Source organism: Nomascus leucogenys, chromosome 15 (genome assembly GCF_006542625.1).
Source record: "Nomascus leucogenys isolate Asia chromosome 15, Asia_NLE_v1, whole genome shotgun sequence".
Classification (NCBI taxonomy): domain Eukaryota; kingdom Metazoa; phylum Chordata; class Mammalia; order Primates; family Hylobatidae; genus Nomascus; species Nomascus leucogenys.
In genome coordinates this window covers 7,843,778-7,857,905 of record NC_044395.1, presented here as the reverse complement: position 1 = coordinate 7,857,905, position 14,128 = coordinate 7,843,778, and positions in this window count along the sequence as shown.

Sequence of the window (14,128 nt, the reverse complement as noted above, 5' to 3'; positions counted from 1 at the left end):
GGCCATTTCGGTAATCACCTGAGGCAAGATCAGAAAAAATCTAAAAGAATTGCAGAGATGCTGACCTTGATAACTTCAAGCTGCTGAACCAAGGTCAATAGCCACTTTTCTCTAGATTTCTTGTAATGTGATACAAAGAAATCCATTTGTTCTGTTACTTGCCATAAAATGTATTCCTGTTACAGAAGCAGGAAGAACTGGAAATCACAAGACTCTCATTTAGCATATTAGAAAATTGAGACCTAAGAAGTTAAATGACATACCTAAGGCTCCCAGAAACAAATAGCAGACATGCTGGTCTAGGGATTAGAAATTTGTGATTCTTTGATGGCACTTTGTTGTTGTTGTTGTTTTGTTTTACTTTCTCTGGGTTCAAACCAACTCTGCCATAACACTGACAGACATATTTTATGTGATTTTTGCATTAATCCTCCCATCCCTAATCTCTGTAGCCCATTATAGCCCTCCCCCGACACCAGAACCTTTCCAACCAGATTGAAAATCCATCTACAGAAGGAACACCATCTTCCCGGTCAGAAACCAAGTCAGCTATGACTACCTTCCCAACAGGCAAACATGATCAGTCTGAGACAGGATGCGTCGTATCCTCTGAGAAGTTTTCCACTTTCAAATTACCACTCGAATGTCAAGGGCAAGAAGAAAAGGCATCTGAAGTCAGCGTGCCGAGGTGTAGCTCTGCCACGGCAGCGCATGCAATATAGCAGGGAATCATAATTGATTTCTAATGGCAGAGAACATTTAACCCGGCCGTGCGCAGAGAGAGGAACGGAGCGAGGAGGAGAAAAGAAGCTGAGCTCCAACTCCCACTTAAAAACTTCTTGAAGTCTAAATTAATTTGGTCCTATCTCACTTACAGGGAAAGTATCTATTTTACTTGCAGCTAAAGTGAGCGTTTGCTTAACCTCTTGGGGGATAGGCTATAGCTGAACGTAGACCTTTGCAAGAAGTGGCACGGTTATCCAATTTCACTCTAATTGCTCTAACAAGGATGAATTAGGACTTTCATCAGCAGGACTGAGTGATCAGTTTGGAGTCAGCCATGGGCGGTGAAGCTGGTTATTAAACAAAACTACAGTGTTAACTCCTAATAATACACAGTGAGGGCAAATTAAGCAGAAGACAAATATGCCACACTGGTGACACTGGAGAATATGTTCTCTCGACTTTATATTTTAAAGTGATGCTATTATTAGTGCCATCTAAGTTCATTTCTAAGGCATAATAGGGAAGTAAATGTTCACTTGGGCTTTCTATGTAGTTAAAAAGAAACCATCTGACAAGGGAACACGGTATACTGTTTAAATGCCCACTCGGACTAAGCTCCACTTTGAGATACATTAATTATTCCAATAACGTCGCATTAGGAGAGCGGACAGAAAGCCTAGACAACACTGTAGTCCCCTGATAATTGTTGCTGGCTGAGGAGGACTGTGGCTACCACTGACTTTGTTGTCTTTGCTCAAAATGTCACTGTGCTTATCCAAGGTAGCATAAAATAAAACACTTCTATTTCCACCCAGTTTATCTCCAGCCATACTACCCTGTCACTGACTCCCTTTTGCAAGTATAAGTTACAGCAGACATGCTGACTCTGGAAAGACAGGGCTATTGAAAATGCAATTTGAGTTAAATAAATTGATCATATATCATGAGAGTGGAGGAGGAGAGAGAGAACTATTTTCGCATCTCATCAAAACCTCAGAAGCCTAGTCTGGTAGAATCTTGTTAATTTGCAGTAAGGGCTAGGATCGACTTGACTAATTATTGAGCAGTGAGCAGCCTGGATTAGAGGCTATAGGAGCAAACACAATTTAGAAAGTTGGGATCGTGCATCAAACAAATGGACTTTATTGTACAATTAAAAACCGACTTGAACACTGCCTGGAATGAAATCCAATAGCGGAATAAGTGCTTTCGCAATAACACTTTCCAGAGTGAAGTCTGGTGACAAGCATGGTGCCTTTGAAAGTCAGCATCTCTGCATGCTAGACCTGGCCCAAGCATTGAATCCCTGTTGACCTTCCAAAAATGACATACCTCTTTGGGGCCCTTCTCTTTTATTCTTTGAGGGAGAGCAAGTGGGTGCAAACCCTTTTTTCTCCCTACTTGCTCTACGGTCATCATGGGTGAACGTAGGGAGAACATTTTGAATGTAGCTAAGTTGAGTATATGCAGAAGCCCATCCTCAGAGCATCGGTTTTCTTTCCCTCTTTTTATTTTTTATAGTCCCAGGGAAATCAGGATTATAGTTGTTTGCCTGTTTCAGACACACCTGCTGGTCATTCACCACCTGAACCCACAATCGGGTATTTGGACTCGGCAGTGAGTCCTGCCACGGAGGCAGCTCTGACGTGACTGGCAGAGGATTAACACTTCAGGTGGGAAGAAGCAGCAGGAAAGGATGAAAATCTTAAGTAGCAAAGATCTTGTTTTCATCTCCAGAACTCCAGTAATAAAGGCCAGTGGCAATGCTCTCACTAGTACCAATGTCTTGAAATGAATTACTTCCCCAAAAAACTTTTCAGGCAGATTTCAGCAATGGCTTTCTGCTTTCTCCTCCACCTACTTGCCCCATTTTTGTATACCCATCAGGTGGGGGAACATCAAATCTAGGCTGTATTATACACACAGTCACTTACTAGGCCCTGCTCGTTTGCTTGTGTGTTGAACTCTCAAACTCCAGAATTGTGCTGGGCCAAGGACAGGCAGTGAGCACCATGGTTAAGCTTCCTGGGAGTGGGTGCCACCTCCTCTGACCTCCCTGGATACCTATTTAAGCACTATGGGAAGCTGTCAGGCTATAGGGGTGTGGTAAATAGAATAAAGTTATGCTTCCACATGACTTTGCAGTGCAAAGTGTATATTCTCTCTCTACTGATTTTGGGCTTGATTATGTGTCATGCTTTGCCCAGTGGCATGGGATGTGACATGGCACAGGCTTTCAATGTACTTGATGGTGTGGCCTGACCTCTTGCTTTCCTGCTATTCACACAGGAAGAGCCTGCTCCAAGTAGCTGCTGCTTCTTTATCCTGGGTCCCAGGTTGAGAGATCTGTGGAGCAGACCTGAACTCAGCCCAGTTGATTTTCAAACCCAAGTCAGGGAAGTCATTGTTGTGCTTGTGAGCCAATGAAACTTTGGGCATATTCATTATACACCATTAGAACCACAAACCAACAACCAAACACCTGACTAACACAGGAGGATCCCAAATAAATCAGATATATAAACCCTGCACTCAAAGAACTTGGACATGAGCTGAGGAAATACAGCCAATACATTCAATGAAAAAGACGTGAGATAAAACATGGTAAGTACCCCAAGAGAAGTATAATATTAATAAAAGTTTCCTTCCAGTGTGAGAGTGGGGATGAGTGCGAGGGAGGAGCAGAAAGACAGCTTCATGGTGGATGTGGTATTTGTCCTGGATCTTGAAGCTCTGTGGATCTTGAAGCTCTCATGGAGGGATGAAAACACATGAAAGGCAAGGAATGCATGCACCTGCAGTTCTAGCTACTCTAGAGGCTGAGGTAGGAGGATGGCCTGAGTCCAAGAGTTCAAGACCAGCCTGGACAACATAGGGATACCCCATTTCTACAAAAAATGAACAACAATGACAAAAAAAGCCAGGCATGGTGGCACCTGCCTGTATTCCCAGCTACTCTGGAGCCTGAGGTGGGAGGATCGCTTGAGCCCAGAAGTTCAAGGCTGCAGTGAAGTATGATCACACCACTGCACTCCAGCATGGGTAACGGAGTGAGGTCCTGTCCTTAAAAACAGAAAAAAGAAAGGGGGAAAAAAGGAAAGGCAAGGAATAGCATCTCTGGCACCGTGGTGGAGGGAAGAGCTTGCATGCAGGGAAAGTCAACAAGTGTAAGGGGTAGGGAATCCCTGAGAAGGACAGTTACTGCCAGCTCCATTTTGATGATCGCAAAAGGCAATGGTCAGCCTATTGCTTTCTACTCATGGATGTCTACTTCCCTTGCCGTTCAGATTTCCTAAATTATTTCCCAAATTTGAGCCTGAATCTTGTTGAATTGGAGAAGTGGGACAGACACAGTACATTTTGAAACCTAACCATTATATCCTTAAAAAGAAGTACATTTCTCCCTTCCACTTTGTTCAGTGTACGGAATATGAAATTCATCTCCAAAAGCCCCAGAGATGACTCTATCGACTGTCCTTTAAATAGAATTAAAATTGACTCAAGACATATCTGCGAATCTATTGAATTACACAGTCCACAATTGAGCTGCAGCTGGTCTTGCAGGAGGAAATTAAGTAGACGAGGAGAGAAATAAAGTGGACAGACTGCCATTGGATGCTGAGGTTTCTTGGAGAGGGCACGGAAGGAAAAGGTTGTGTCAAATGTGAAACTTGTATCGTAGCGTGAGAGTTTAGCTGATCCACTGAACTGATGGGGCCAGGTCATTTTCTTCATTTATGTGAGGAAACACAGCATTCGTGGTTTTGTTTTCCTCCCATCTGACTTCAGGAAGGTGTGGATTTTTGAATGGAAAATTCCAATATTCCATTTGTGTCATTGCACACTTACCATGTGCTGTCTCCTATGCAAGGACTGGAGACAACGTAAGCCCGAGGTGCTCTTCATTATCGTTCATTTATTTCTTTCTCCAATCAACACCTTTTCTTACATCTTCCCACTTACCACCAACAGACACTTCTCCAACACTGTCCTCCCGCTCAGTACTGACCAGTCCTCTAGGCTTTGGAGTTGCTGGTGCAGCAAATGCCCCGTCTGAGAAGAGCTCAGCCTCCAAAGTCAGACGCAGGCCTGGGCTTGGGCGTCCTGCATTTTATAACAGAGTAGTGATGGCTTTTAGCCCATTGCATTGAATCTGCCCTGTCCCTTCCAAAGACTTATAACACAGTGGAGAGGTGGCAAGCCTGCCCCAAATATCCTTTGCCACAAGAATGGTGACTCTGCTCTGAGACAGGATGAGGATTCTACCTTATACTTTATTGCCATGTAGAAAACAAACAACTTTCTTGTTATAGCTATTATTATTACTATTAGAAGAAATAGTAGCACTCACAGTAAACAAAGATTGATATTGGGATTGCAGGGTGGGATGGGGGCCTGTGAAGGAGCAACTGTGGACAATCTGGGTTTGTCACTTGTAGAGAGAGGGTATGCTTTACCAGGGCGGCTCAGTTTAAACTCTCTGCACACCACACCACAACTCTCACAGACTTTTCTTCTGAATTTGTGCATTCAATTCAACAAATATTTGCAGAATGCTTCTGGCAAGTCAGGCACTGTTTCAGGCATTGGGCATTAAATAGCCAATAAACCTGGGATCACAACCTTGCCGTCATGAAGCTTATGGCAGCAAGTCACACTTACTAAGCAATTGATTAAATAGATTGTTAATTACAACTCTCATAAGTGCTATGATGATCTGATTTATGCAAGAACAGGTAGAAATTCATATGGTATCTGCATGTTGTGCTTTTAGCTCCAAAAGGAACCTAACTTAGGTAATAGGGCTGTGTTTCCCACGAACAGGACTTTGTTGGCATCACGCTTCCTTGGAAGGGGGTCTAACATTAGCTTTTTAGATCCAGTAGGTTTCATTGCAGGAGTAGGTATATTAGGGTGACCTGGTTTTCCCGGGTCTGAGAGGTTTCTCAGGACATAGAACTTTTAGTATTAAAACTGGAAAACTGAGACAGTTGGTCACCCTAGCATGACGTGTCCCCGGAAAACTGAGACGGTCACTCTAGCATGATGTGTGTGCGTGTGCGTGTGCATGTGTATGTGTTTATGCATACAATGCGAAGTCTCATGCATATGTTGGGAAGTGGTCAAACGAAGCTTACTTCCAGCTATAAATGTCTCTGCTTCCTTACAAGTACCTGAAGAGTCTGTATATTCCGTAGGCTGGTTGGGAGAGCATCTCTGTAGCTTTTAGTGCGTAAGGTTGCGGGTTGGGTATGGTCTGCATCCACAGTGGATGTGTAGTATCTATTGTATGTGACATAAAACACAGCCCCTTCCCATCATTTTCTGTGAATTGCGATTGAATGTAATTTCTATGGGAGCTTTGAGCCTGATGCTAAACAGTTTAGCTGCCTTTGTGCCATACTAATCTACTGTACTTGATTGCAAATGGGCTGCCATTAGCCTTGTTTTTAGAGCTTGAAAATCTGTGTAATTGCTTAGTAATTTTTTTAAACTTTTGAATGGCGTGTATGCATGTGTGACTGTTCAGCGCCCATCTATCTATAGGCCATCTAATGGGTTCCAATGGGAGCGTGCACAGCATACCTCCAGCCTGGCGACTTGCAAACTCATCAGTGCTTCAGGCGTGAGTGGCATTTTAAAGGACCTTTACCATCAGCGGAATTAGCATGCACTATCCCTCTGGAGCCTGTTAGCTTTTCGATTCTGACCCCCATGGTGAAAAACAAACGCATGTAGTTTATTTGGAAAAAAATGTCTTCAGGGCATTTGTGCTACTCTTGGTTTTGCTCTATAGGACAGATACTTTTTTGTTTTTATCAAGTCTCCAAATGGCAGTGGCCAAAACTAATATCGGTCACCCTCGTGCAGGAGGTAAGAATCATGGCAGCACTGATCTGCCATCTCTGCCAGGGCACTGAACAATAGCCCTTGGGCTTCTCTCACCCAGCTTCCGCAGCTTTGGTCCTCTGCTGATGTCCTCCTGTATGTGATCACAAATCTATAGCTGGTTCCAACTGACGAGTAATGAATATAATTTGTCAAGATCAAACATTGCAGGAGTATGCTTAGTTTTTAAAAACAAATTATTTCCAAGAATGCTAAGGCCAGGAGTGGGGACTATGCTTTACTGGACTGGGACTTCCTGGTACTACTTAGAATGTCACTCAAATTCCATTTTTTTCTGGTCGGGCGCTGTGGCTCATGCCTGTAATTCCGATACTTTGGGAGGCTGAGCTGGGAGGATCACTTGAGCCCAGGAGTTGGAGACCAGCCTGGACAACATAGTGGGATCCAAAAATAACAAAGAAATTCGCTGGGCATGGTGGCATGCACTTGTGGTCCCAGCTACTCTAGAGGCTGAGGTGGGAGGTTCCCTTGAACCCACAAGGTCAAGGCTCAGATGTGATGAGTGTGTGCAGTGAGCTGTGATTGCAACACTGCGCTCGAGCCTCTGCAATAAGAGTGAGATCCTGTCTCAAAAAAAAAAAATCACTTTCTCCTGCCAACTTACAATGCATCTTCCTCTTCTGAATTCCTAAAGTGATTGTGCTACTTATCGAGAACACTTTCATATATTGCCTTGTGTCAACTCTTTTTAGCTACCAGAATCTATGCCACACCTCAGAGCCAGAGTGATTCTAAAACTGCTTGTCACCTGCCCTTCCCTCAGTCATCTCGAGCACTAGGGTCATCCTATGGATTACAGACCTGGGCCTGATGCATGTCAGTTTCATTTCTAACTTTTCATTCTGTTATTCATACTTCCTTGATTGATGAAATGATGGAGGTGAGGGGACTCATCAGATGGCAAATGTTTAAACAGTTTTGGAATCTCTTACTTACCCTGGGACAAATTCTTTACAGAATATATTTTCCCTAAAACTTTCTATGACATTAAAAAATATAAGTTACCACCAAGCTATGATTGTATAGAATCTTTGTTATCCCAGAATTCATTAGTACACTAACCAAGATGGGACTTACACATGATATCTTAGAGATTTTTGCACAGATTATAACGAAACGCTCTTTCCTGGTTTAGTATTTTTAAATGCATTTTATCAATAATTTTATTTCTTTTCCCCTCCAAGCCCCAGTGCCACATCTGGCCTTTAGTGGAGGGAAACAGGGCTAAGACTACAGTGCATCCAGATTTATACCCAAATACAATCTAGTTGCATTTGGAGCCCCAGAGAGTCAGTCAAGGCTATTATTGGCTGCCAGGATTTTTAGAAAATACATAAATCTCCCTTTGTGCCATAAATACATTTCTGCATTCAGAGCTCAGAGAGAGACCTCATTATACCACATCCTGAGAGAGGGAGAGGCACATCTCATTCCGAGTGACAGGTGACATGTTCTCTGGAAACATGCAAAAAGATTGGAAGCTAATTTAATTCCCTTCTCATTTTTAACCGTGGTTGAAGTAATTGCAGCTGTGCAAATGATGCTCCATAGCCTGGAACACAGGAGTTTGGGCTAGGTTATGTCTAAAGTGCAGGTTGACTTTACGACCAAGCCTCAGTGGCACAGGCCTTTGACAACATGCCCCTGTTTGCAAATGGCCTACTGATTCATGGATGAAAGTTTGCTTACGAGTAAATGAGAGCGAGATTTATAAAACTAAAATTATTCAGCATAGAGGTTCTCAATTATTGGCTGCATATTAGAACCACCTAAGAAACTTTAAAAACTACTGAGAAGCTTGGGCCTCAACCCCACGGGTTGTGTTTTAATTGGTCTAAGGTGGGCCTTGCGTTGGTGTTTGTTATGTGCTCCTTGAGTGATTTTAATGAATATCTAGGCTTAAGAACCAGTGATTCAGCAAAGTGGTTCTCAAATTTGTCATGCATGGAAATTATCTAGAGGGTTTGGTAAAACACAGATGGCTGGACCTTGCCCCTGGAGATTTTGACCATGTACATATGTAGTGGGGTCTGAGAATTTGTGTTTCTGGCATGTTTCTGAGTGATGCTCCTGCCGCAAGTCTAGGAGTTATACTTTGAGAACCATTGATGTGGTGGGTTAGGATTCTAAAGCAGTCATTCTGGTGCACATTTGGGCTGAATTATAAATTAACTTGATAATTCCCTGCTTTCCACTTTATGTCAACTTGTTCTACTAGTAACGATGCTAATAAAATAATTAGTCATTTTCCTAAAAATGGACCTTCTGGAACATGTCTTCCCACTCTAAATATCAAAACAAAATCTCAATCTTCCAAATGTCTCTATTTGGTTGTGAGTTAGAGAATGAAGATGGCAAATCCTGTGCTTTCGGGAAAATGTATACACGAATTTCTCATAAAAGATGATAATGCTGAAATGCCAAAAACAGTCTTTCTGCCTTACCTAGAGCTGGAGGGATATACCTGGAGAAGAAGATAATTTTCGAAGACCTGAGGTCAATTCCTTTTGCTCCTTCAGAAAACCTTAGCATCAAGCATTTAATAAGTTGAAAGAAATCTTTCTAAAATATAGAGTCTTCTAAGTCAGGGTCTTCCTCATCTTACATGATGTTTGCCCTCTCTACCTATTCCCATTCAGGGATCTGTGTGTCAGAGTCATGACAGTCAGGGGAGCTGTTTCATGTCTTAGGGCCTCCTAATATCCATTTAAAGTCCCTCTAGCACTCTTAATGTTGCCTAGCAGCAGGGCCCTCCAACAATAGACATCCTTTAGCTCAGAATCATAGCTCTGATCAATGTTGTAATGTTTTCAGTAACTGGAGTCCAGGGGCTATGACTCAAGGATATTTTGGAATAAAGTAGGACTCCCTCTACCTGTACCTACCAAAAGAAATTAAATAGGAAAGAAAGAAACCTGCATGTGCAAACCAATATAAGATATCTGGGAACTGATTCTCAGTTTACAATACATTGATTATTTTTGAGTTGCTTGACCTACTTTGCATTGGAGTCACAAAAATCATAGCAAAGAGGGCATGTTCTTTGATATTGAAGTTGTGTGTCTTGTGATCATCTCTGGTGATCTCCCACGTCCATTCAAAGGGCAGGAGGATGGACTTGAAATAACTGGGTAGCCTTATTTGGGGCTGAATGACTCACAGCTAAAATCAGATTGATCGTTAGCCACCAACCATCAGGAGGGTGAGGTTAGGCACCAGGAAGAGTCCCGGGTCATTGATTTTGTACTCCGTGTACATCTTTAGGGCAGTGACAGAGGCACAGGCTGCTTACAGCCAGTATTGTCCCTAGATGCAGGTAAGACAGACCTCTGTGGGGCTCTACACTTCCGAGCAGCCTTCTTTTTATATTTTCCTGGAATTTATTTATTTAAATTTGTCTTTCAATAGTTTTTGGGGTGCAGGTGGTTTTTGGTGACATGGATAAGTTCTCTAGTGGTGATTTCTGAGATTTTAGTGCACCTGTCACCTGAGCAGTGTAACCGTACACAATATGTAGTCTTTTATCCCTCACCCCACTCCCAACCTCACCGCCACAAGTCCCCAAAGTCTATTATATCATTCTTATGCCTTTGTGTCCTCTAGCTTAGCTCCCACTAGGAAGTGAGAACATACAATGTTTGCTTTTCCATTCTTGACTTGCTTCACTTACAATAACAGTCTCTAATTCCATCTGTGTTGCTGTGAATGCCATTATTTCATTCCTTTTTATGGCTGAGTAGTATTCCATGGTGTACATATACCACATTTGCTTTATCTACTTATTGGTTGATGGGTACTTGGGTTGGTTCCATGTCTTTGCAATTGCGAATAGCAGAACAGCACTTGTTAACCATCATTGTACACTGAATTCACCGGGGGATGTTGTTAAACATGTAAGTTCTGAATCTCTTGGGTGATGTGAATGATGCTAATCTATGGACTACTTTTTGAGGAGGTAGTGAGTCCTACTTCTCTCTGTGGAGCAAGGAGTCTGTGGGGCAAGGGACTTACATACCCTGAGCCTGTACCCCTCTTTATAGATTATTCTGTGGGTACTGAGGATTCGAAAAGTCTCTGCTCAGATGTCTTTTAGCCCACTTACTGCACCTGAAAGGGCCTCTTCCTTGGTGTGTCTTTTGAGGATGTACTATGCCAGTGACCTGCACACTACTAGGTCTGCAGGTGACCAAGGAAGGCCTTAGGCAGTAAGTGTGAATGGAACTTTGGTGTGCAGGCTAGGGGAGCCATAGACTTGTGCATGAGGTGCTTCATGTGGATCAAATCCAGAGGTAGGAAGAGAAGGGGTATAGGCTAGGTGCCAGTTCTCCCTTAGTGCCAGGTTGCAACAGTGGACTCAGAGAAGTCCCACAATTCTAAGTTCAAATCTGACATTTCAGGTCATTGTAAATTATGTTTATTAAGGTAGCAGAAAGAAACAGGTTTTAACTAATTGTTTATTATTTTGTTTAAAGCTTTTAAATATTGAGACATACATGTGGTTCTCTTCTTGCATACGGCCCCAAAATACTTGGGGTAAATCTACTTCTGGCTGGTATATATGTGTGTGTGTGTGTGTGTGTGTGTGTGTGTGTGTGTGAAGTTGACATATATCCAACTGGTATTTTCCAATTCAAGAAAATAAAGTAAATCCAACTGGTATTTTCTAACCTGCATACACATCTCACATTCATTGGTAAAATGTAAGCTCATATTATTTTTCCCTCTTCAAAATTATCCTTCTTAATTGGTCTTTAAGACTCTTATCCGAATCACTGGCTCAAGATAACAGACTTTCTTTGTTCTACTAAACCTCATTCTTTATTAGCTTTGTTTATTTAATATTCGGAAATTTGATTCATGTGTAGGCACAACACAAACCCAAGTTAAAACAACTGCAAAGGGAAGAGTAAATCCAGGTCCTTCTATTCTTTTTAGGGAGAGACAGGGAGAGAGAGACCACTGAGGGTTAAAGAACCACTGTACTCTGGTTATCTGTGTTTGCAATGCTAAGCAAGTGTGCATAGCAAACAAGGAAGAGCTGACAAATCATTATGAACAAGGTAGAGGAAAGAACAGGCAGAGAACAGCTGGAAAATACCAGTGGGCCATGTTGAGATATATCCCAAACACTTAGGAATATGTCTTGTTCATCCTTGGTGCACAGATCTACTTGTGACCATTTTAAACAGGTTTGTTTATTCTCTTGTCACCAAAAGTTAAACTAGGAAGCAAATTACAATCACCACATCAGCAACCCATTTCGTTTCTCATAAATATGGTAAAATTCTTGTTCACACGAGAATGCAGCAAGTCAATAAAGCAACGATATTTAATTATTGTGTGATGATGACCAGCCTAAGCTGTGTTCTCACCATATGTTAGGTATTTGATATGCATTATGTTGTAGAGGCAGCTGATATTTATTCACTCTGTATGAAAGAGGCTCAGAGAGGTAGACTACCTTCAGGGAGAAGCCTCTCTTCCCCCACTCCAAACTGTCAAGCTTCCCGAGGACAGGGACTTCTTCTACTTTTGTATCCTGAAGACTGTGTTAGGCTCAATAAATACTTGCTGAATTAAATTGAATTGAGAGTAGAATTTGTCTCTACTTTTTCCCTCTGGGCTTACTGACAGAGCTAATGCTTCTTCTAAATTCCTCTGAGATCTTTCTTTCTAAAGGCAGTTCCCAGGAGGGAATCAATGACTCCAGTCCCTGTGGGGAATTGATGATTTCCTAAGGATTTCTAGCACTGAGAGCTGTCCATGCTTCATTGGCATTCTGTTGTGTATTATGCAAGACTATGCTAAGGGAGAGGTCTTGTCAAAGGCAAATACAGCCTAAATGGAAGATAAGCAGATTTTTAAAAAAATCTCTCTTGCAATGGCTATACAATAGATTATAATTGCCCCAGGTATGAAATACCTACTGCCACTCTCCTCTACCTAAACATAGCTGGTTTCTGCTTTTTCTAGTATGTGTCCTTACAGCTACAGCCTGTGTGAGATACAGAACATCATCATCACAAAATTTGCAATTTATTTACAGGCTGTGTGAGATACAGAACATCATCATCACAAAATTTGCCATTTATTTAAGATGTGCCAAAAAAAAAAAAAGGGAACAAAAACAGGCTGATGCTTATCACAGAGTGGTGTTATGACGATTTCATGAGCTCAAGTATCAGAAACTGTCTAGCTTAGAGTCAGGCTTATAGAAAACATCTTTTAATATCTAATTGCAAGTGTTCATTAATCAGAAAGGAAGCTAGACATTACCAATTAGCATAGTTGTATCAATGCATACCCATGATCATCTGCCCTGGATTTTACCCGAGTCTCAGGTCTTTGCTAGTTTATTCATATTTCTTGGTTTCAATGGTTACTAAAACAAGACTAGTTAGCAATTTAAATATTTTATTGATGTAGTTCAGCTTAGCATCCAGACATGCAAAAAGGTTACTATTAATCTAGAATATTTGTAATGCATATACTGTCATTCTGAATCATTTAGGTTTCTTTCACCATCACCATTACTTTCCCACACTGCTTGATATAGAACTATCTGAAAATTTCAGGCCCAAACAGCTTAGGATAGATTCCAATATATTAAAATAAAATCTGGCTTCAAGATTCTGTTCTTCCATGTTTTAGCTGTGCAATTCTTGTTGAGCCTGATTTTTAGTTTTCTCATCATAAAATGAGAAGAATAACAGGATCAAACTCATAGAATTATTTAAAGAGGACATAAATAAAATATATTAGATGAGAAAGCATTTTGTAAACTTTGGTAAAGATGATAAAGATAGTGTCAAATTATTGTTGTAAATGACATTTGACAGAAATGATTATGCTTTTAAAGGACTTTGCTATTGTTGGAAAAGAGGTTCCAATTAAGCACACACTCCTATTTTCAGTTCTTGAATTCGGGTCAGAAATTCATCTGATCTACAGTTTATTTGGGGGCTTGAATACTCAGACAATTTCTGTCACTAATTGGTTGATATTGCTGTGCTAAGAAGTTTCACACTTTCATAACATTTCTGGCAGGATAAAGTCTCTGAATCTGATCAGAATCATTTAGAGAATGTACACACAAAAATGTAAATTGCTTCCAGTGTTTAAAAAAACCCTCGCATTTATTCAAACCTTTGAAGTGACTATTTCTAATAAAAGATGATTCCCTTGGGAAAGCGTGAAGTTTGAAAGTTTAGTTTTGTTTGAATTATTTGTATGCAGATATCCCTATGGGCGAAACAGAAAATAGCTATTTCCCTGCTTGCTTTTGGAGGGGAAGAGAGTATATTTTCCATAAGTCAAAATAACTGATTACATATAGGAACACTTTTTTGGGGGTTTGGTTAGCTCTGTAGCTTCTTAACAGCACCTGCCATTAATTCACTACTCTGTTTAACACCTACCTCCTTAAGCTTCTAGATGGCAGGGGCTACACATCCTCTGGGTTATAAAATCTTTAAGGACTTAGGTTCAGTAC